Below are 26,149 nucleotides of genomic sequence, written 5' to 3'. Positions count from 1 at the left end.
AAAGCGCGGAGACAACTTCCCCTCTTCGCAAACCTCATCAAACCCCGCTTAGGTGAGATCTTAAGAAATACATGATCTCCAACCTCAAAAGATAACGGTCTCCTCCTATAGTCGGCGTAATTCTTCTGACGACTCTGAGCTGTAACCAACCTCTTACGGATAAAAGTAATTTTCTCCGTTGTTTCCCGAACCAACTCTGGGCCTATCATAGATGCATCACCCACCTCGACCCAACACACTGGGGATTTACACTATCGGCCGTACAAGGCCTCAAATGATGCCATGCCAATACTCAACTGGAAACTGTTGTTGTAGGTAAACTCCACTAAAGGCAAGTGTTTCTCCCAAGACCCCTTGAAATCAAGAACACAACTCCGAAGCATATCCTCCAAGATCTGAATAGTACGCTCTGACTGTCGGTCAGTCTGGAGATGATAGGCGGTGCTAAAAGTCAACTTAATGCCCAAGGCACTTTGTAGGCTCTGCCACAATCGAACTATAAAACGTGGATCTCTATTCGAGACAATAGTCACTGGAACCCCATAAAGTCGAACTATATCTCGAATACAAAGGTCGGCAAGATGATCTACGAAGTCACTCATGCGTATAGCTACAAAATGAGCTGACTTAGTCAGCCGATCCACAATCACCCAAATGGTATCACTACCCCGCTGAGTCCTCGGAAGACCCACAACTAAGTTCATAGTGACATGCTCCCACTTCCATTCGGCTATAGGCAAGGGTTGCAACAAACTCGCTAACCTCTGGTGCTCGGCCTTCACTTGCTGACAAGTAAGGCATCTCGACACAAACAATGCTACATCCTTCTTAATGCCCTTCCACCAAAACTAGCGGCTAAGATCATGGTACATCTTTGTACCTCTTGGATGTACCGCAAGGCGTGAGTGATGAAACTCACGGAGTACCTCCTCATGGTAAGACTCTGGCACAAAAAGTCGGTCAACATATCTAATACTCGAATCAAAATGCACATTCAAACCCCTTTCTACCTTACCACTGGCAATCTTCTCCCGAATGGTCTCAACCTCCGGATCACCCATCTGTGCCTCAATAACTCGGCTCACTAGTGTAGGATGTGCAACTACAATAAACAAGGTAGCCAACTTAATAGACTCGCCAAGATGCAAGTCAAACTCACCAATAGCACCCAACATCTCCCATTCCCGAATGGCAATACAAGCTGCACTGCTAGAGGATTTCCGACTCAAAGCATTGGCCACAACATTGGCCTTCCCGGGATGATAATATAACTCGAAGTCATAATCCTCCATGAACTCCATCCACCTCAACTGTCTCAGATTCAGATCCTTCTGAGAAAACAAGTACTTCAGACTCTTATGATCAAAGAACACCTCGAATCTCTCGTCATATAAATAATGCCTCTAGATCTTCAAGGCAAAGATCACTGCTGCTAACTCTAGATCATGTGTAGGGTAGTTTCTCTCGTGAATCTTTAACTGCCGTGAGCCATAAGCAACTACCTTCCCCTCCTGCATCAAGACATAGCCCAAACCTTCTCAAGATGCGTCACAATATAAAATATAACTGTTACGACCCAAACCCGTCCCTATGGGTTTAGTATCGTAATCGGCCAGTAATCCAAGGATTACCGAAGGCCTCTGAACAGAATAATATATATAACTGGGGCTGCGGAAGCAAATATACAAACCTACATAGTCCATAGAACTGTGCAGACATACATGGGACAGAAAATTTAAACTTTTCATATACATATATATATACATACCGATGTGGTGTCGAAAATACAGTAGCCTTACATTACCCAAGCCACTTACACAAGCTTTTAAACATGTTCAAACCAAACATAAACATTTTAAAAGTACAAAAGTCCCAAGGACACAAAAACTTGGGTAGACCTCAAAAGGGAACCTGCATGGGAGGCGTGATGGCTGGCTGACACCAAAACTCGCCAGGCAACATCTCAGGCCTGGTCACGTGCCTACTCACCTACATACATACAAATAATACAGTGAGCTAGAGCCCAGTGAATCATAATTAGGTAAAGGGTTTTAATGAATGATGTCCAGCACAGAGTTAGAAATCAGAGTTTATATCAAATATATATTCTTATCGAAAACAGAGTCTTATGCATATTCAGATTTCAGATCAGAAATAGATTCAGATACATGTTCATATTCGTATTCATATTCAGATTTTGCATAAGATCATACGTGGTACACCCATTAGCTATCATATCAACTTGGTCCTGAGACCCATATATATAGTCGGTATCGACGACCATAAAGGTCCATATCTTGCGCGCAAGTAGCCATGGTATTGTTACCCCCAAGCGAGGGCCACGTGAATATAGGCCACAGTATTGTTACCCCTGGGCAAGGGCCACGTGAATATAAGCCACAGTATTGTTACCCCTCAGCGAGGACCACATGCATATTGACCACGGTATTGTTACCCCCGGGCGAGGGCCACGTGAGCTAAGGATGCCACGAATACATTTCAGAAAAATGGACAGTCATTCATAATTCATAAAATAACATTTCAAAAAATAGATCATATCATACCAGACAGAAAATACTTGTAATTAAACGTAGCTTTACAGAGTTATTACTCACAGTTAACAGATGGCTCCAAGTAAACAAGTAGAGTAGGCAACTCACTTATCCTGAGGCGCGTGACCTACATAACATGACAGTGACATACATTGAAACACACGCTCGAATTGTACATAACACATGTTTTTGTCCTAAGTGTGTTTCTAGCCTTTATCCTCATTATAGTGTCTTAAACATGGCCTAGGAATGCCTAGAATGAAATGAGGATGTAACAATACACTTAAAAATATTTTTCAAATCTTGCTGAAAACAGGGTCCACGCTCGAGCGTGTTTTTCTCGCTCGAGCAGACATGCATAAAGTAAGGGTTCGCTCGAGTGTGACTTACCTCGCTCAAGCGGACTGTAAATTCGGAAAAGTACTGGTTGCTTGCTTTTCACGCTCGACCCACGCTCGAGCGTGAGACTCAGGTCTTCGCTCAAGCGTGCCTTTCGTCGCTCGAGCGTGTTGTAAAACATATGAACTTCTAGATACATGCATTTCACGCTCAAGCGGGTATCATGTCACTCGAGCGGAAGTGCACGCATTCAGAGTTCTCGCTCGAGCGTGAAATCCTACGCTCGAGCGTAGATTCAAATTCTGAAATTTTCAGATTTGATCTCCAAGCTTCAAACTCAAACCAAACACTTCAAAACCCATCCTCTTGGGCCAAAATTCTGGACAACACTTAGAAACTCACAAAGCATCATGCTTTGAAGATCATTTTATGAAATCAAGCCCCAAAAGCATTCCAATTGTTCAAAAATTAAACTTAAATTCTATGAATGTTTTATGAACATAACATGCATGAATTTCCTTAAACTCCAACTTCTCAAAACATGATCAAATGCTACAAAACATTATGAAACTTGATGATTTCACAAAATCAAGGTAAAGTCAAGACATACATTAGAAAATTCTTAGTAAACATGCTCTAAATGTAATGAAATGTACATGCATGTTTGAATTGGTCTCCCTTTCTACTTCTTAAGCTTGGTTCACACATTTCCTAGCTCAATTCACTTAAATTCATGGGTGAATCAACTCAACTTCAAGACTAAAGGTTTGGTTTCTTACCTAAAGTCTTCAATTCTTTGGGCTCTTGGTGAATCTTAGCTCAATTCTCCAATTCTCCTTCAATTTCCTAGCCAAATCTTTGTTTGAACTCAAATTCTCCCTACTCTCAATTTCTCACGTTTTCTTCCTTGAAGAGGCTCAAATGTACTCAAATGAAAAGAAAAAGATGAGTGGGGCTCATTTGGTGCCTAATATAGGCTTGGTTAAAGTATAGTTAATTGAAGTTAAAATAAATGGGCACTAATTTAATCTAATTTAATCGTTCCAAATCGAATTTTAATTAAACCTACCATAAAATTCTATAAATTACAAATAGCACATAAATCAAATCAATTTCAGAGTCAGATGCTGATAAGGCCTTCAATTTGCAGAATATAGCAATAACTCAAACAGATATTCCTACAATAAACAGATGGAAACATAAATAATGCACCATATATGCAATTTAGTTCAAAATCTGGTCTTAATATCTTATTAGGCACATTAAAACATGGATTATCGTTAATCTTGGGTTGGGATTGTTATAATAACCCAAACCCCTCTCCGGGATAATCAAAACTGGAGCAGTAGTGAGCTAATTTTCAACTCCTGAAATAACTTGTCACAAGTCTCACTCTACACAAATTTGATTCCCTTCCTCGTCAGTCTGGTCAATAGAGCGGCTAGACTAGAAAATTCTTTCACAAAATGGCGATAATACCAGGCCAACCCTAAGAAACTTCGGATCTCAAAAGCGTTCTTGGGTTGCCCTTAATCTTGCACTACCTCTATCTTGGAGGAATCCACAGTCACCCCTTCCCCAAATACCACATAGCCTAAGAACTTCACCTCTTTCAGCCAAAACTCACACTTCCCGAACTTAGCATATAACTGATGGACTCTAAGCAATTACAACATAACCCGCAAGTGTTCATCGTGCTCCTTCTAAAAGGGTGAATAAATCAAAATGTCGTCAACAAAGACAACCACAAAATGATCAAGATACTCATGAAAAACCTAATTCACTAGGTCTATAAACAAGGCCGGTGCATTAGTCAACCCAAAAGGCATGACTAGGAACTCATAGTGGCCATACCACGTATGGAATGCCGTCTTCGGGATGTCCTCCTCCCTCACTCTCAACTGGTGATAACCCAATCTCAAGTCTATCTTTGAAAAGCAAGAAGACCCCTTTAACTAATCAAACAGATCGTCTATATAGGGTAATGGGTACTTGTTCTTAACAGTCACCTGGTTTAGTTTTTGGTAATCAATACAAAGCCGTAATATACCATCCTTCTTTTTGGCAAAAAAGGCTGGTACTCCCAAAGGCGAAATACTAAGGCGAATAAAACCCTTGTCTAGCAATTCCTGGAGCTGAATTTTCAACTCACTCAACTCAGTAGGTGCAAACCTATACGGAGCCTAGAAATCAATGTCGTGCCCGGCACTAGGTCAATAAAGAACTCAATCTCTCGATGAGGTGGTAAACTAGAAAGATCCTCAGGAAAGACATCCGGGTACTCATAGACTACCCTCGGTAACTCAACCCGAACTATATCACTGTCTGCCCCCAAGAATGCAGCAAGAAAGAGGCTAAGCTCGCCCCAACCCATCGGGTCACAAACCGGCAACAAAGCTCTATCAAACCGATCCCCTAAGAAATAAAAGCAACCACCGCTCGAGGTACACATAGTAACAGTCTATAACAGTTTGATACGTAGACAACCAATCCATTCCCAGTATAACATCAAAACTCAACATATCAACAAAACAAAAGAAAATGGAAGACAACGACCGGCAACCTCTATATTACAACCCCGACATCCCTGTTCTAACACAATCTCACCTCCAACCGGTGACTCTACGCAGAGTGGCAATGTTAATCGAGCCAACTCTAACCCCAATGCCGATGCAAATGCAAATGAGATAAAGGAATGTGATGCACCCGTGTCAATCAATACATTGGCAATAAAATTACAAAACAAGAAGGTACCTGTCACAACCGAAGGTGCTGGCACTAACTTTGGCATGGTATCAACATACACATGCCCAGTAGGTCTCTAATCCACCTGTTCCTCTCTTGGAGCATAAGCCGAATGTACAGACTGAGATGAAGAGGCTCCTGGAGTGGCCTTCAAGGCCTGTGCCGACTGTGCTGGCTGGTGACTCTGAGTCTGCCTCGATCCAGATGCACCAGGTTTGCCACCCAACTGTGGACAGTACCTCTTCATGTGTCCTACCTCTCCACACTGAAAGCAAGTCAAAGACTACCCCCTCCCCTGACTCTGGCTTAGTGGGCGAATTGAAGACAGAGCAGATCGCTGTCATCCACCCTTCTGTGGGCAATAAAAGGACTTATGACTCAACTAGCCACACTTGAAACAAGAAAATCCTCCCTGGCCACCTCTCTCTGCCCCTGAACTCGACACTGGAAAAGTGGACCTAGACTGTGCCCCATGAGATTGTTGTGGTGTAAAACCCCTTTGCCTCTTACTATCTCAAGCCTCACCCTGTATCTCTAGGCCTCTCTACTTGAAACCCCTTATCTCCCTCTTTCCAACTCCTAACCAGGTTTCCATATGTGCTATTGCCTCAACAAAATGGTTGTAATCCCCCGTCATATGTGCTCCTAACCAAGTTTCCAGCTCCTAACTAGGTTTCCATATGTATTGTTGCGTCACCCGCCCACACAGTAGGCATGCTCATCTCTCAATTGAGTTTCAAACTCGATACAATAGCACTCCTCTATCGCCACAAGCTCAGGAGCAAATCTGGACAAACTAGCAAAAGTGACTTCGAACTCCACCACCGATGTGCCAAACTGCTGTTTAAGGTTCTTGAACTGTTCCCTCAACCTCTCTCTGACAATAGCAAGCAGATACTTCTCCTGAAAAGTGTTAACAAAGGCCTCCCAGGTCACCCCAATACATCATCGCGCGTATTTCTACCACTGACCCGCTTTTCCCCTCAGTTGAAAAGATGCCAAGGTCACTCTCAGAGCATCGTCCTCAATGTCTAGCATCTCGAACGTCTTAACCGTCAGCTCTAGCCACTGATCAGCCTTCAGTGGCTCCTTAGGATCTCCCACAAAAATATCTGGATTGGTTCAAAAAAACTCCCTTTTTAGCAAGAGTGGTCTTGTCTCTGCAACTGGGGTAGCTGGGGCTTATGTTAGGTTTTCAGCCCTCAGTATGTTCAGTGCCCCTATTATCTCTCGTGCCAAAGCACCTATGGCCTGTTACCTAGCTGGCTCAGCCACATTTGTCTGTCATGTCCCCTCCTTCTGTGCCGGAATCTTATCCGGTATTGGCATCTCGTGCCTCTTAGGCCTACCATGTCTATCATCGTCCCTTCCGCGTCATGACATCCTAATAAAGGTAACACTCGAAATTAACACAATCACAATAGTGCCGAATCTAACTCACATACGTCCTACGACAATAGACAACATTTAATTCATTCCACATAAGCACATAGTCACATAAGCACATACAGGTTTTCTTTCTAGATAATGATTGTCCCATGACGTTGCTAGAGTTTCAATCAGAAATAGCAGTAATCAAGTGCTCTTCTGACTGGACTTCCAGGAACTCACAAACCCAATCAACATCTTAAAAATCAAACCCCATACCCATATAATCGCATAAGCATGTTATCACATAGCACCTCATTATACAGATATCTCTATCAATTGAGATAAACCCACTATGGTACTAACCACTCTCCAAGTATCCAAAGTATTCGAACCCGGTACGCTTTGATACCAAGTTATAACGCCTCAAAAAATTGGGCAGGGTATATCTATTTATACAACAAACCCACCTGATAGACAAACACATATACATAGCTAACTATTCCATACATCCATTTCCATTTAATCCCATATGCCAAATACATGTTGTTCACATTTCAATGCCCTTAAGTGCCCTACAGGCTTACAAATTTATCCAAGAACATTCTTGGTTACACAATATGGAGTTTCAACTCAACGCAAATACAGCCTTGGCTTACATTCAATAAATAACCATAAAACAAAAATGAAGCCTTAGCTTCGAGTCCTCCCAAGTCAGTGCCTTGGCGGAGGCATAGCATCTATACCTGAAATGGTTTCCCTTATAGAGTGAGGCACAACCTAGTAAAGATATACTACACAACATATGGACCATGACAAGACTGAAGAGGAGTGTGCTCTCATGATAAAACAGTTTGTCTCTCTTTTTATAAAGCATGCAATGCTGAGATGTAACAACAGACATAAAACCATTTCCATTTTGAACCATATTTGTCATATGAATACGGGCTCTGTGAATCTCTAGGTGAGTATCTACAAGTAGGCCCTAATGCACTACCACTGTTATTTTTACCAGTAAACTGGAAGACTCGACACTTAACCACGCAGTTCTATACCCCATACCCAGATTCACCAAGTATTCATCTTTTTGCAAACAGATACATTTCCAAACATTTCTAAAAAATAGATGCATTTCCAATTAAATGAATGTAATGCAATGCCCAATGCAACAAACGAGGAATGTGGTTCAATTTACCTAAGTCTTATGCATTTCTACAACAATCACGACTATCTTCCACCGATAGCCCAAAATAGATATTTCTAAACAGATATTTAAACAATTAAATTCTAAAAATTTTGATAAATACAATATATTCCACATCTCATCAAATATGAACAACTACACTAATTTTCATATCACAATTACGTCCAGTAACCTCTCAAGGTCCATTTCTAACCTTGACCGTTTTATTCTAACAGATACATTAAGCAAAATAATACCACCCAAGAAAACATCATTTTCTTTCCAAACTCATTCTCCAAGCATTATTCAACTATAACATCCTATTTTGATCAAAAACCCCAAAAGTTAAACGTAATTCTTTTGTTTTTTTTTTAAATGCTCTTTTGGTCGCAAACCAATAAAAATTTCAAAATCGATCGAGTCGGAGTCCGTTTTTGTTTAAATTTAAAACATAACTCTTTCATAACCTTACAAACATATTCCAAGTTTACACTTTCGCAATTTGGGCATCAACTCTTTATTTTTCTCAAAATTTCTTTTTTGAGCAAATAAATCACAAATTTTTAAAAAATTCTAATTAAATTATATACAACTCTAAGCTCCAATATAATTGAGTAAAAGTGCATAAAAAAAGTGTAGGAAAAATCCCTACCTCAAGCCAATAAGCTTTCAAATTTTTTGGCAACAGAAATTAAATCTATTCGGAGCCAAACGACGTCTTTTTCGCCCTCTATGTTTGATCCAAAGCACTATGGGTCAAAAATGACTTACACTAAATCAAACCCCTAAAAAACCAACTTGGAACCCCTTTTTTCTTTTCTCTTGGCAAGAACTCCCAAAAGTATGAAGAAAAAAAAAATCTATTAAGTTACTATTTATAGATATTTTCTTTTTTGTTATTTTGTTTTTAACTAAACAAATATCTAACTATATAGACACATACACACACACATATATATCAATTAAAAATACATTTCAACATCTTTAATAACAAAAGTAAATATAATATTTTCTCACCACAAAATATATTTCATTTCATGGTACACACCATAAATATTTACAACTCTTTTATGGTAATCAAATAATAATAATAAAACCACAACAATATTACACAGTTACTAACGGGTCACGATTCAATCAATTTGGTCCAAAATGAATGAAATTTAATAGTTTAAAATAAATCCTCAACTGAGATTAAAGTATAAATTCAATTTGATTCAACTCGTTATAGTTTGGGTCTTGTGTCACTTTGATCCCTGACTTTTCAATTGTGACACATTTGACTTTAAATTTTGAATCTTGTTCCAAATAAGTACAATTGAAGATATCATTGCCCAATTTTAAGAGTAAAGTCGTCAATTTAATCAAATATAAACTAATTTGACAAAAATAAATGTCAAAAAAATATTTTTGAATTTAAAAAAAATATTTCTACCCACTAAAGATAAAATTATGCAAAATTGATAAATTTTTTAGATTTTTTTTTTACTAAATTAATTTTTATTATGTATTTGGATGACGATCATGTAATGGGTGGTTGTTTTTATTTTCATTAAATTAATTTCTATTTTTTCAAAAGTCAAATATGGCGACAACTTTGATATCACTATTAAATCAATTTATTAAATCAAAAAATCCAAAATTAAAAATATTCATATATTAAATATATCGATTACATATTAAAAGTCTAACAAACACCCATTACATGATCATCATCTAAACATATAACAAAATTTAATTTGGTAAAATAAACAAATAAATAAACGTCTAAAAAATTTATCAATTTTACATAATTTTATCTTTAGTGGGTAGAAATTATTTTTTAAAATTTTAAAATATTTTTTTGACATTTATTTTTGTCAAATTAGTTTATATTTTATCAAATTGACGACTTTGCCCTTAAAATTGAGTAATGGTATCTTCAATTGTCTTTATTTGAAATAAAAAACAAAATTCAAAATTCAAGATCAAATACATCACAATTGAAAAGTTAAGGATCAAAGTGACACGTGTTTCAAATTACAGGGACTATTAATGTAATTCGTCCTAATAACAAACTCATATGAACAAATATACATATATGACATAACTTTGGCAGCTGTGTATGTGCACGTGCGTGCGTGCGTGCGTGAAATTTTCTTTGGCATTTGAAATTTCTTTGACCACATTAGACTCCCAGATTTGTGTGTGATAGCTAGAGAAATTTGTAAAAATGAAATTTTGTTGGCATGTTAATTTTCTCTACAATTTATCTGGCATTAAGATATCCCTTTGAGATATGAAATTTCCCTAGAATTCTCCTTGTGCTTGTTAATTTTCTTTGGAATTTACTTACTGCTCCCCCTTTGAGTTTCTTTTTCAAGCTAGTTGTGTGTGTGTAATTTTCTCTTATATGTTGATTTTCTTTATCATGGGATTTCTCTACCTTTATAGTAAACATTTTGAAATATTGGGATAAATTTCTGTGTGATGGCCAGAGAAATTTATTGATTTTCTCTGGCCAAATCACATACTCTCCTTTGCGATTTTCTTTGGCCAAATCAACTCGAAATTCATGAACAACAAACATGTCTACTCGAAATCGACTCTACAATCAGAAATCAACTCAATCAACTCAAATAATGTTTCAAAAACAAAAATCTCAACAAAACTACAAAAATGCAATCTCCAAATCACAAATTAAAATAAAAAATCTAATGAGAACTACAAATCGAAATCGAAAACCTTATGCGAAATTTGAATCCTTACAAAAATCAAATCGAAATCAACGAAAACAAAGAACAACTCGAAATCAACTCCACTAGAACAACGAAATCACAAAATAATGGCTATCTCACTTTCGGTCAGAGGTTGTGAACCTTTGTCCATTCATAGAACCATTGCTACTTTGATTTTTTGCTTTGAGAGAGAGAGAGAGAGAGAGGAAGTATGGGTTTAGGAGAAATTTGATATTTGTAATTACGGGTGATGGATCTGAGGACCTTACACTACAAAAAAAAATATATTGTAGACCTCTCCCACTAGTAAAAGTCGGAGAGGGATGTTAGATTAATTTTTTCTAAAATAAAAAGGTTATGAACTTGAAGGCCCACACGGTCACCATAAATCTCATTTCAATAATTCAAACAATTCATTTTATACATTCCGTTTGATAATTGTAATTTGTTCATTTTATCACATTTGTCTTATAAAAAATAAACGACAAATATATTTTTGAAAATAATCATCTATTTTTTTTAAAACAAACATTATAAAATAAAAAGATTTCATGAACAATGGGGGTGTTTGGGAACCAAAAGTTGAGGCTAAAATAGCTTCAAATACAAAAAAAAAAAAAAAAAAAAAAAAAAAAGGCCAAAAAGCCACACTAACTCATGGATTTTTTTATTTTTTATTTTTTAAAAATATATATAGCTCTAATATAGCATCAGCCTACACTGTCATCCCATCATTTCTGAAATAAATGACAATTTTGCCCCTCTAAACCTATTTTGAAAAAAGTGAAGTTAGAAATAAATTTGTCATTTCAGTTTCAAACATCATTTCAAACACATTTTTCAATACACAACTCAAATAAAAATTCATCCTATCTTCCCAAACACAAAAATTAAAATAGCCTACTAAAATAGTTAAAAAACCAAAAAATCTTTAAAATAGTCACTTCCTAAGCACTAACAATATACAACAGAGAGTTTTATAAAATAAACGATTTACATCATCAAAATAGAATTTGTAATGAGCCTTCACAAGCCTTTCAAATTATCTCAAGTTAAGATTCAAATCATCAAAACAGAATTTATGATAAGTTCTACACGTCTCTCAAGAAAACAAATAAAAAATTAAAATGTCAATTTAAGAAAAATAGTGGGTTGAAATAGTGTGTACTAACTTATTGAAGTGATGTTGTGGCTATCCGACATTTTTCGATCTGCATGTGCATAGGGTTTGGTTTAGTTTGGCCTTTTGTCAGACAACTGTCCCATTGCATGATATCTATGTCTACAGATGGCACATTTATTTGGAGGTGCTAAAACAATATTTTACAATATTCATTTTGTAATATTTGTTATATTATTTTCTCAAATTTTTTTTTTTTTAAATTTCAATCAAAAAAAATCAGATTTAATTACAGAAAAAATAAAAATCAATGTCATGAAGAGTTTTTGACCCCTAAAAAAAAAAAAAAAAAAAAAAAAAAAAAAAAAGCCATCCATGTAAATATACAAGACACAACTAATATAAGTGAATCATCGGAGAGCATACCTTCAAACTTGTTCACATTAAGCATCTATCCAAGGAGTTTCCAAAAGTATCATATTAATCTAACACATAAAACATCTATCTGACTCTGAGGAACTTCAAAATTTTCAAGCATTCCTACAACACCAGGCGCCTCTAATTTAAAATTAGAGGCCCAGGACTCATGCAACAGACGAAGAAAATGGAGAGCCAAAAAAATGACAGGAATAACATATGCTGCGTTCTGTGTTGTGTGTTAACCTAGCCCTGTAAAAGTTCCTAAAACAGCTAATAAGATGGTTTATAATTCTATAATTCAACACAATCGAAACACAACTGAATTTTTAACACATCTCTCAAAAATAAACAATGCAACTACCCTAAACATGAAAATTTGCAAATAACATACATAGAATATCTGCAGAACTTTGGGAAATAGTTAATTCAAGGAACAATTTGAGTGTGAATAAATATGAAGCAGTAGTTTGAAACTAATGGTAGTAAAACATCTTAACCAAATCCATTCACAATGCTGAATAAACTCAATAAAACTGTCTCGGAAAAATTCATCCAGAAGCAGAAAATCATGCTACGACAAAAATCAAGGATTACGCTTTCATATTCATAAAACATGACCTATCATGCAACAATAACTCATCTCGTATCCACAAATTGTTTAACTAATTTGATGTGAAAAAACAATTCGCAAGCACAAGTAGGGTGCCTATTTGAAATCTCTTGCATGATATGGCACCTGAATCACAAAAGAGGAAGACTAGGATGCCAAAGAGCGTTTGAAAATTTATTCTTTGCCCAACGATTGCAATGACCAGAGATGAAGGCCAAAAACATATACCAATCCATAGCCATGCAAGATTCACTACGAAAGGAAGCATTTCCATCTATCTGAGATTTCTTAGCAGCAATATATTCATGGCACTACATCCTTTTTCACTTTGATACCATGTCCAAGAAAAACTAGGGACACTTGCACTCACTAGAGAGATAAAAAGTGTGAAGGATGTAAGCTATGACAGAAATCCTTTTAACACAATTGAAGGCAAATAAATTTGAAAATAATGATAACGCTGTTATTGTCTTTCTCAGCTTTAGAAACAAACAATGCTATTCATTTACTAATCACCTGTTTCAAGAAAGACTTGTGTTTGTAAAAAGATAATTACAATTACAAACAAATTCACAACACAGTGATTATGTGAATAAATTTAACAGGGTCATGCCTGCAAGAGTCATCCAGTTTCAAAAAAAAAAAAAAATTGAACAAGAACACACTTTAACAGCAATAAGCTGATCACTACAACAATTTTTAAAATAATCTGGTCAGTTCATAACTAAAATCCTTTTTTGTAACTCCGTACCATGGGAATTCAAAAGTGAAGGGGAAAAAAAAATTCATGAGTGACACTTCTTCTCGAAAATCATATAAAACAAAAAATCAACTCTGGCAACAACTTGTGCATTAACCACAGCGTTGGTGGAAAAGGGAGGGAATATAGTAATAGTAATATGTGAAGTTCAGACAGACTCATCAAAAAATGTTAAGTTTCGAGTTTAGAGCACAACCAATCTTCCTGTGGAAACAAATAAAAAAAATCCTGGGTACAAAGAATTTCAATTTGAATCATCGATCTGTATATGCAAGATTATTTACAACAACAATAATAATAACATATGCCCGATTCAACTATTGTATAAAAACTTCATACCATGCATGTTGGGAAAAGTTACCATCAATGATCAACCAAAACATCTAGGCAACTTTGACTTCATAAGAAGAAGAAGAAGAAGAAGAAGAAAAAAAAGAAAGCCTCTCTTGTGAGCCATGACAACTAGTTCTGCCCTCTTTAGACCTTTCCTCTTGTTGTCCAATCTCTAGCGAAAGCATGTTAAACCAGAGCCCCAAGCCAAAACACAAACCCTTAAAATAATGGACCTCATACATGGGTATGATGGTGAAGTGATCACCAAACACCCAGGAGAGATCTCATTAAATATAGAATTATATAGGAATGTTTGCTGCAGTTATAAACAGGTAGTTCTCTGAAAGATGTCATCTGTAATTTGAGAACATGGTGTTAAGGCCATTTTGCATCCTCAACAAGAGAACAAATAAAAAAGAATGGAAAACATCATTCCGGTAATGCCTTCAAGCCATTTCTTCTTTTTTTACTCCAATTTATGAAAACAGTTTCCAAGAATAATAAAAAAAATAAATATTCGACCCTCTTTTCTGTTTTTTTGCAACTTTTGAGGAAAGAAAACTGTTTGTAAAACCTCTGAAAAACTTGCTCACTGAATCTAACTATTTGTCAACAAGTTGTATCATAACAAAGTGTAATAACTCATAAGGGGTACAGGCATTCTTCAAAGCTTCTAAAGCATATAAGGATTTCCACTTTGGAGTTCTGCAATTTGTGATTTCAACATCAATCTTTAACTGTGATTCAAAGTGCGTTTCATTTACTAAAAAGTTTTTTCTCATCTCGTTACCTATGTGGTTTAAGTGAGGCAAAGTTACCAATGCTACAATTTTATGAGGCTTATCTGTGCTTGCATAACTCCGATAACTCTCCATTATGCACACTACATTACCTGATTGTCATCTGGCTTCGTAAGTGCCTTCTATTCATTTGTCTGTGCCTATTCCTTCTTGCTTCTACATTTGTTTTGTTTTCAAAAGCAGATATCTTTCTTTGGCTTATTGCACTCACTCTGGTAACAACTGTCTGTTTATCCGGAACATGGGACTGATTCACAGTAGGGCATATCACCATATCTACAACAAGGTGCATGCAGAAGTATGCATTCCACACTATCATTCATGCAAGCTTCAAATCATGCCTCAGCTCTAATGTCAAATCATAATTTCTCCAGTCTAAACTGTAAATGGAATGAATATCATGTTTCAGTAAGGTTTCATAGTTTCAAGATAATTTGATGTTGTACCCAAGCTCTTCTAGTTGACGAAATGACAACCCAAACATATTTAGACTACAAAACATACAAAAACATTGAGTTAGTTAACCTTTGAATTTCATTAACATAAACTAATGAATGAAAAGGGACATAAAAATACACGAAAGGCCTAAAATCTGTTACACGTGAGACACCAATGAAATTCCAAGACTTCAAACTTCTTGTGGTTCTTGAGATTTACGATATCACTACTTGAACACACTTAAGAATCTAACTACTAAAGCATCTTGACTCCACAGTATCCTCTAGGATACTGTCTCTATGCAAGGGTATATATGCAACTAACTTCACGAATTCACCAGCAAAACCCCCTTCGCAAAGTCATCAAGCCCTTTGAAGCCAAATAGACCTCTGAGCCGCCACATGACAATATAACGAAATACTTGTGTGTGTGTGTGTGTGTGCACGAGTGTGTGAGAGAGAGAAAGAGATGGAAGCACTATTGGTTTTGCTGTTTGGCTGTTTATTTGTTGTGTGTTTATTTGGAGAAACCTGAGATAATAATGGGGGCATAGACAATTCAAGGTTCAGTTCAACCAGGCATTTCATGATTAACTATCATCTGGATTGGACTTCAATTTCATAGATGGCATAGGAAGAGTACTCTATAGTCCATTTTGCTGCAGCCACTCCATACATCAAGGAAGTAGGATTGGAATAAATAAAAAGAATCAAGTGGCTGCAGCAAAACTTTGAGTGCATCCATGATTAATTAAAGTAACTTTTTTCAAAAGACGATAGTCCAACAAGGAGATAACACAACAGTCAAAACAGCCAAGCAGCAAAACTTTGAGCACATCCATGATTAATTAAAGTAACTTTTTTCAAAAGATGATAGTCCAGCAAGGAGATAATAAGACAGTTAAAAACAGCCAAAAGATGGATAAAAACACTTCGCTGCAAAATATACATTTACTTAAATGACAAAAACACTAAAGAAAATGGGCATCAACTCTACAGTCTACACCATTCATTACTACAAGCATACAAACAACACTACTACTAGTACTACTACTAAATACTAGTCTTCCTTCAATAGGCAGCCTTTACCTTGTCAGCCCTTAAGTATGGGCAAACTGCTCAAAAATTCATCGAGACCCTCAAAAAACCCAATACCTTCTATGCCATCCTCCTCACCATGAGCTGCCCTATGCCCATGGGCGTGGCTCATTCCAGGAGCAGGCTCTTCTACCTCATTACTAAACTCCACATTTAGATCCAACCGTCCCCATTCTTTTGGAGCCTTCCCTGATTGCTTCTTTGCACTATTCACTGCCGCCTTCCTACTCGTCTCAGCGTTCGGCACGTTTGGTGTCCCCATAAATTGTTGAGTCACATACCCACCTTGTAGATTGTCACCACCGGTAACTCCTCTAACAGTCTTCGCCTTATCCCCTTGTGGTTTCTTAACATTTTTAGCAGTCGAACTCTTCCCTTTTGCATTTTTTGCTTTCTTCTTCTGTCTAGCACCACTCCATTCATCACCAGATTCCTCACCCGATTCTGAGATTTCCACATAAACATCCTGATCATCGATATAAATCCTGGGCGCCGAGGCCCCCTTTCGGGGGTTCACATTCTTCTGCGCCCCAACATTCACATTACTCTGTTCCGCAGCATTCACATTATCCTCAGGCTCATTCCTTCTGTCCGCCAATTGAGGAGACGCAAAAATGGGCGAAAAGGGGTTCCAACTCGAAACCCCGCCCTTATTTTTATCCAATTTCGACATCGAAATCCCTAATGGGTAAAACCCCCAACAACAAAAGTATGCTTCTTTCCCCTCGATAATTGGCGGCGGCGCAAAGATTTTGGTGCCGTGAAATGCCCTATGGCAATTCATACACCGAAGCGAACACTCCTCATAAACCCCAGGAAACTCATACATGTTATAACAGTAAGGACATGCAGTCCAAAAAGTCGAACACTCTTCATCATTATTATCATCATCTATTTCACTTTCCTCAGCTACATTCTTATCCTTATTACTATTTCTAGTTCTAGGGCTTTTTCTCGAAGCAGCATGTTGTTGCTGCTGCTGCGCCTGTGGTGTTGGTTGCTCAAAATGGTGATCAGATTGTTCATCATGGTGTTGTTGTTGTTCGCGGCCTATCGCCGAATCGAGTTTCGAGTAGAGAACGAGTTCGTTATCGTATAGAGTTTTTTTGGGAGGGTTAGAGAGGACTGACCAGGCATCAGAAACGAGCTTGAAAGCTTGATCGGCGAAGGCGAGGCGATTCCGGTGAGGGTTTAGGAGAATAGCCAGTCGGCGATACTGAGCAGCAATTATATCCGGATCGCGAGTGTAGCGAGCGAGCTCGAGGATCGCATACCAATCATGCTGGTTGTTGATCCGCTTCTCGCCGGCGATCAGAGTGTCGACCACGGCGAGGATTTGGTCCGCGGCGTCGAGGCTGCTCGGGTCGGAGTCTCGTGCTCGGATCGCGAATGTCTTGCTTCCGACGAGGTCTCCTCCGGCGAGAAGCTTCTCGGCGATGCCTAGCCACCGGCCCACCTCCGCCCGGTTGCTGCCGTAGGGTTCCATACTCTCTCTCTAAAACTCACACTTTCTCTCTCTAGTACTCTTATCTGTGAATGAGTGAGATGAAGTCGCTCTCTCTCTTGTTTCTCTCTCCTTGTGAAGAACGTGAGGCGAGGAGGAAGAAAAGTGAGGAGTGACAGTATATATTATTTTATGTGGACGAAAAAGGACAGAGCTTTGTGGGAAAAGGGTACGTGGAGGTTGACCACGTGTTGATGGTGGAGGGTATTTGAGTCATTTTAGAAGATCATGATCTGATTAAAAGGGTTTGGGTTTCTATCTTTGGATAGCTGCGTTGCGTTGGGTTGGGTTGAGTGATGACTAATGACTTTTGAACAGTGGTGTGTTTCCTTCTTCTTTTTTTTTTTTAAAAAAGAAATTAGAAACAAAATTTTATTTGATATATTATTTTCGTTTTTAAAAAAATTAAATTGATTTTAAATTTTAAATTTTTTTTTGAAAACACAAGATATGTATTTTACTTATTGTTAAAATAATTTTTTACTTTCTTCTCTCACTTATCACTTCCGACCACCTCCCACTGTCATTATAACCACCGACTACTACCATTCATTGTCTATGGATAGCAAGCTTTGACCAACCTTCGGCGACTATGCAATGAGTCGACAATCACTGTCGTGATCTTGAAATACTTTTTGACATCTTTTTAGTCACTTTGTAACGTTCGATGATATTAGGCCATTATTCAATTGACAACTCCGACCACCCATCACTACCGATCACTACATCCGTTCACGTTTCATTTCCAGTCACTAATTCTGACAACTCATCAAATATATATTCTTTTTATATTTTTTTTAAATGTTTTTCGTGAAAACTTGTTTCTTGTTTTTTTATAAATTAAATGCTGAAAAACTAAAACCGTTAACCAACTACTCCTTACTTTTTCCTTTGAAATTTTTTACTTTAATTTTCTACATTTTATGCTCATTTTATAAATAAATAAAAAATCTTTATAGATTAGTTTTAATTTTAATAATAAATTATACTAACAATATGAAAATATAAATCTAAATAAGAAATATATTTTTAGTATAAAAAATGAAAATATTTTTTAAAAAAAATTATGACTATCGAATTTCTGATGAAAATATGACTAATTATTATGTGAATTTAAAATTTTAAAGTAATTCAATATAATTATGTCAAATTTATGAACTTATTGTATTATTTCTAAATCTAAAGAGAAAATAATGTACTTTACCTAAATTTTAAAATTCATTTGCAATTTAAAACCCATTTTATCATAAATTATGTCATGTACAAGAGATTATGAACCAAAGTTAATATACAAATTTTGTAAAAAAAAAAAATTTGTTTTCGATTTTTTTCAAACTAAAGTTCATACCCCCCTCCAACCCTCCTTCTCCAACATCCCCTTTCGACCACTCAACCCCATTTTTTTTTGCTCGCCAGTTTAATTGCCCTCATGATATAAGAGTTGATGAAGCTTGACTCAACTTTGAAAATCTTCAAACCTATTGGATTTAATTCTAGAACATAGAACAAATAAAATTATTCATTGCTAAAGGCCATATTTGATAGTATAATTAACCGAGGATAAAGGCCGAGTTAAAACTAAGGTCAAGTTTGACAATTTAAAAATAATTCATCAATTTATCTTTTTATTTTTTTTCTATTACATCACCTCTCTATTTTTTTGCACATCTTTTCGTAAAAAGATAAAAAATACACTTATTTAAGTCATCCGAAACAAATCTAAATGAGACTCACGTGTTGAGCAATTCAATATTTGCTCATTTTATTACTAGTCCAATAAGATGAGACCCATATGTTGAGCTGTAGCGAAACCAAAAAATTAAATTAAATGGGATACTTATTAATTATAACATTAAAAATTTTTATAAAAATATTTCATATAAATTTTTACGATTAATTTAAAAAAAGATATATATATATATATTATTTGTAATTAGTATATCATAGACAATATAAAAAAAATGGAATAAGTTTTTAAAATAAATTATATAATGATAAAATAATTTTTTATACAAAATTTCAATAAAAATTCAATATAATAGTAATACCACGTCATCATTGACATATGATATCACCAACCAATAATAAAGAAACACATAGAGAATGAACCCACATGTCAAATGTAACTAATAATTCAATAAATTCTAATTTTTCATTGAGATTAATTATAATTATATGTCAATAATAATAGATATCACCGTTATATTAAAATTTTTATAGATAATAATATAATTTATCATAATATCTTTATTTTTAATAAAAAATAATCATTATTATTCTCATAATTTTAAAAATATCATTGATATTTCACTTTAAATAATATTTTATAATTTTTTTATTTCAAATATTTTCTTTATATTTTAAAAAAAAATTATTTCAAAACCCAGGCACACGTGAACCTCAGGCACACGTGACCCCTGGCCCAGCTGTTAGTCCAGAATAAAAACATTTTACATAATGTTACAACGGAATTACCATTTTTATTTATTATCCGAGTATGTTGTGTTCAACAACATTAAAATAGTATATAAACCTTACAAATCCAAACTAAGTTGTTAAATATTTTTTTTATCTTATCTATAGGAACTTTCCTATATTATCATTACTATTTTCGAATGGTCTATAAACTTTACTAGTTAAGTATGATTTTTCTACTATTTGTATAGGTTATTGATATGAATTTAATTCGTGTATCACACAAGACCGTAGTCTATCAAGAATTAAATTGTGACGGTTGAAAAATTTGGACCTTGTTTAGTTTGATTTTGGGAGAAATTTTTTTGAAATATATTCTATAAATACTTTTTTTAAGAGTAATTAAATCAAACAGATTTTTTCAAAAAAATTCTCAGAAATGTGTTTTGTTATCCAATTTTCAAGATTACTTTGAGTCCAAAATTGAGTGGATTCCAAACGTCTTTTGAGGTGGAAATGTGACGTGTTTCTTGCCATATGACAAGTCATACGGTGAAGACGGTTCGTCAAAACCATTTATGAGTGAATGAGAATTTGATGTCATTTTCAGGTTCATAGAATGGACATTTAAAGAAATAAAACGTGGATTTCTTTGAAATGGTTATCCCACATTGGAAACTTAAGAGAACTTATGTGTATATATAAGTTCTAGGTGACAACACTTGAGTTGGGCTCCAAAGGGCACCCCAAGTTTGTAAAAGGGATGAGTTATATTAGACCAAACCACCACACGCGCCGCCGTCCGTCCAACAGAGCCGGGCGCAGTTGTGGATTAGACAAAAAAAGTTCCTAAAATTAATTCAAATTTTGCGCTAAATTTGAATTTAATTTTTCTGTTTAATATTACCTCTTCTAGTCTAATTATTCCAAATAGGTTAAACAGTCCAAACAATTTTCAAATCTGTTAGGACCCAAACAGATTTAAAACTGCCAGACAAAACTGCTGGATAGATTCAAATCTGTCTAGCAGTTACCAATAGATATGTTCAGCAGTTATCTGTTTCAAAACTGCCCAGACAGATCCAGCAGTTTCTAATAGATAGAAACTGAACTGCCTAACAGTTTTCTGTTTGCACCTGTTCTGTTTGAAAATCAGATCTGTTCATTCAAAAACAGCACATGTTCGGACAGTTTATTTTGCCTATAAATACCAACATAATTCTAGCAGTTGAACATTCGAATTTCTTTATTTTTCCTTCTAGTTTTGCTACCTTACATGTTATAATGTTCATATTATTTTTAGGGAAAAAATTCAAAGAGTAAGAATACAGGTTTTTGTTCGTCGTACAAATTGTTTGGAGTGCTACTACAATTTGTGAAGATCATTGTATCTTGAGAGATAGACGTCATTTATCCGTAAGCACCGTAGATGGGCGAATTTGTCTTAAGGACAAAATGCCACACACTCGACTTGATTTTTTAATTATTTATTTGGCTCGGTAAAATAAATTCGGTAAGTAATTTATTTATTTGTTTGATTTGTTTCAATTTATTTATTGTACACAGAAGATTGTTCCAACAATCTTAAGACAAATTCTAATTATTCTGTCTATACAAAAATTTTCGTTTGTTTCCTTTTCTCTTTATTCTTCTTACGGAAATTATTTTTTGTGGTTTTACAAAATAATATTCTGGTTGGAAAAACAAATAGTAGTAATATACTATTTGACAGATAGTAGTAATATACTGTCTATTTTCTTTTATAACTAGTAGTAATATACTGATGTCATTAACAATTCAGAATATTTATTTGTGAAACTTGTCAGAAATTAAATTTGGTTTTCAAAAATAATTTCTGAGTGTTCATTAATTAAAATTCTGTTTCAGTATTTTAATTATTGAAGTGTTACAGAAATTTAATTTTCTGTGTGGAATTAATTTGTTTAAATAAAATTTTATTTTATTTTCAAATTAATTGGAAAAAAAAAGTTACCATTCTTGCTTCTTTTATTTTACAGAATTTAAAATTATGTGTTTATGGTTTAATTTTCTGTGTAATATAAAATTCAAATTCAAATTTTGTTTTATAATTTAAAATTCATGGCTACAGAAATTGGTCAAACTAATGTTCAAACCAGTACTGGTATAATGGCTGCAATTGTGCCAACCCCTCCTTATGTTATGATTGTACCAGTCAATCATGGTGAAAAACCAGAGAAGTTCTTAAGAACTGATTTTAAAAGATGACAGAAGAAAATGCTATCTAAAGGAGAGGAAAGTAAGAAGTACAAGTTTAATGGCAAGTGTTACATTGTGACAAAGAGGGATATCGGGCCAAAGATTATCGTTACAACCGCAAGGGTAAAGAAAGATCAAGTAAGAAGCTTGCTCTAGCCTATATGGCTGAAGTGGACAAAATTTCTAATAGAGATGCCATAAATCTTTCTGCAGTTGTTTCTAAGACAAACCTTGTTGGAAATCCTAAAGAGTGGTGGGTGGACACTGGTGCTACTCGCCACATCTGTGCCGACAACAAAATGTTCACATCTTATTCTATAGTGGATAACGGTGAACAACTTTTTATGGACAACTCCTCAACTTCTAAAGTTGAAGAACAAGGAAAGATTATTCTGAATATGACATCTGAAAATGAACTCACTCTCAACAATGTGCTGCATGTACCGGACATTCGCAAGAATCTTGTTTCCGGATCTTTGTTGAGTAAAAAAGGATTTAGGCTAATTTTTGAAAATGACAAGTTTGTACTTACCAAAAACAAGATGTGTGTAGAAAAATGTTACATGTCTGATGACCTTTTCAAAATGAATGTAATGACTGTTGTACTATCTGTTATTAATAAAAATACATATTCCTCTTATTTGCTTGAGTCTTCAAATTTATGGCATGGTAAACATGGACATGTTAATTATGGATTTTTGAGTAGATTAATTAATATGGAATGTTTACCTAAATTTGATATTGATTTAAATGATAAATGTAAAATTTGTGTTGAGGCAAAATTATCCAAAACTCATTTTCATTTAATTGAAAGAAATACAGAACCACTTGAATTAATTCATAGTGACATTTGTGATTTTAAATCAATTCAAACTAAAGATGGGAAAAAATATTTTATCATTTTCATAGATGACTATACTAGATATAGTTATGGTTATTTAATTCGAACCAAGGATGAAACTTTGGAAATTTTTATTCAATATAAGAATGAGGTTGAAAATCAACTTGGTAAGAAAATTAAGAAACTTAGAAGTAATAGAGGTGGTGAGTATGAATCACCTTTTAGTGAGTTTTGTAAAGAACATGAAATAATTCATCAAACCACCGCTCCTTACTCACCGTAGCAAAATAGAATTGCTAAAAGAAAAAATAGGACTTTAAAAGAAATGATGAATGCCATATTAATAAGTTTTGGATGACCTCAGAACTTGTGGAGGGAAGCAATACTTTCTGCTAATTATATACTTAATAAAGTACCCCGAAAGAAAGTGAATCAAACACCTTATGAAATGTGACATGGGAGAGTACCATCCTATAAATACTTAAAAGTGTGGGGGTGTTTGGCTAAAGTGGCTATTCTAAAAAGACTAAGATAGGCCCTAAAACTGTTGATTGCATTTTTATTGGTTATGCCAAGAATAGTAGTGCATATCGGTTTTTGATTTATAAATCAGAACATTCCGAAATGAATGTAAATACTATTATTGAATCCCGGAATGTATTTTTCTTTGAACATGTATTTTCAAATAAAATTGGACAAGAGACTAGTAATAATAAAATATTTTTTGATGCTATTACTAGTAATGATCAAGAATAAGATCAAGAACAAGAGCAAAAGCAAGAGATAGATCAAAATAAGGAAGAGGAACTTAGGCGTAATAAACGTGTTAGAACCTCAAAATCTTTTGGTCCAGATTTTCTAACATTTTTGTTAGAAAATGAGCCTTCAACTTTTAAAAAAGTTATGTCCAGTCCTGAAGCTCCTTTATGGAAAGAGGTTGTCAATAGTGAAGTTGAATCCATATTGTAAAATCACACTTGGGAATTAGTGGACTTACCACCATGTTGTAAACCTCTTGGGTACAAGTGGATTTTCAAAAGAAAAATAAAAGCGAATTGATCAATTGACGAATACAAGGTAAGACTTGTGGTCAAAGGTTTTAGACAAAAAGAAGATCTTGATTACTTTGACACATACTCACTGGTTACTACAATAACTTTCATTAGAATGCTAATTGCTATTGTATCATTGTACAATCTAGAAATTCATCAAATGGATGTGAAAACCGCTTTCTTAAATGGTGAGTTAGATAAATAAATTTACATGGAACAATCAGAAAGATTTTCTATTTTAGGAAAAGAAAAGCAAGTGTGTAAATTGATTAAATCATTATATGGTTTAAAACTAGCGCCAAAGCAATGGCATGAGAAGTTTGACAAGACAATGATGTCAAATGAATTTAAAATTAATGAGTGTGACAAATGTGTTTACATTAACAACACAAGCAAATATTATGTGATTGTATGTCTTTATGTGGATGATATGCTCATCATAGGTAGTAATAATGGCATGATTAAAACTACTAATAAAATGTTGAATAAACATTTTGGCATGAAGGACATGGGGCATGCTGATGTAATTCTTGGTATGAAAATTATCAAAATATCAGAAGGTTATGCTTTGTCACAATCACATTACATTTAGGAATGACAACGGGGCGGGGCCGGAGATCGCACTCCCTGTGAGACCATGAAATATCCTCTCACATGGATGTTATAGAGATCCAACGAAGAGAAGAGCTTCAACCTTGTAGATCTGCAATGATGAACACAGTCGGTGCCACCCAACCGGGGTTGCCGGCCAGGAGTACTCCGATGATGATGTTAGTATCCATGAATGAAGAATCAAGAATAGTAAAGTGTGTTGGTGTGCTGCCTGGAGCTGAGAGAGATCATACCTGTATGTTATGAGGCCCCTTCCTTTTATAGACGGGGGTGGGCCGAATAAGCCCAGCAGTTAGGCCCTTGGCAAGCCTTGTTTGGGTTAGCCCAATAAGTTGATATATATTATTTTCAGGCTCCCACAATTGCCCCAAAACTTTCATTGTCTTCGTTAGAAGGAATAAGAGTTTTTATTGCCGAGTTATGCTGTTCAAATAGATGTTAGGTCTTTTGACAAAGAATACATTTGATAAATAAATAACATAAATGAATGAATAGCTGGATGAATGCATGTATGTATGAATGTATGTACAAATATATGTATATAGATGAGAGAGGTGAGCTAAAACCTGGTGAATAATACTATCTCTATAAAGATCGGCCACAGTATTATAACCCCCGGGTAAGGGTGTAGGCCGAGGTATTATAACCCCCGGGTGAGGGTGTAAGCTTGCGGTATTCTAACCCCCGGGTATGGGTGTAGGCCGCGGTATTCTAACCTTCGGGCGTAGGGCTAAGCCTTTGCTAACGGCGCTATGTGCCAAGTGTGGAGATTACGCTGTACTTGGAGACTTTTGCTGATTTTAAGTGGCAACCAAGTGCCAATATGGCAAGGACTTTGAATAATGTATCCTGTACCGAATAAGGTGGACGTGTTAATCACCAATAATATTGCTCCGCTTGTATGGAATTGCCAAGTAGATATTGGGCCAACTATTTAATTGCCGAGTTGCTCGGTTTGCGTTTAGTCCAAGGTAGACTTGCCCCATTGCTTTCGAATGACAGGGG

General features: G+C 35.5%; 1 non-coding gene across 1 annotated transcript; it reads right to left on the bottom strand.

The window, feature by feature from the left end:
• Positions 1-16,284: 16,284 nt before the first annotated feature.
• LOC114293221 (uncharacterized) lies at positions 16,285-18,091 on the bottom strand. The gene has a single exon (XR_014347394.1). It is a non-coding gene; the product is annotated as an uncharacterized LOC114293221 (transcript).
• Between the last annotated feature and the right edge of the window lie 8,058 nt (positions 18,092-26,149).

The sequence above is a fragment of the Camellia sinensis genome, chromosome 12 (genome assembly GCF_055761805.1).
Source record: "Camellia sinensis isolate YWXY chromosome 12, ASM5576180v1, whole genome shotgun sequence".
Lineage (NCBI taxonomy): Eukaryota > Viridiplantae > Streptophyta > Magnoliopsida > Ericales > Theaceae > Camellia > Camellia sinensis.
This window is presented reverse-complemented; position numbering and strand designations above follow the sequence as displayed.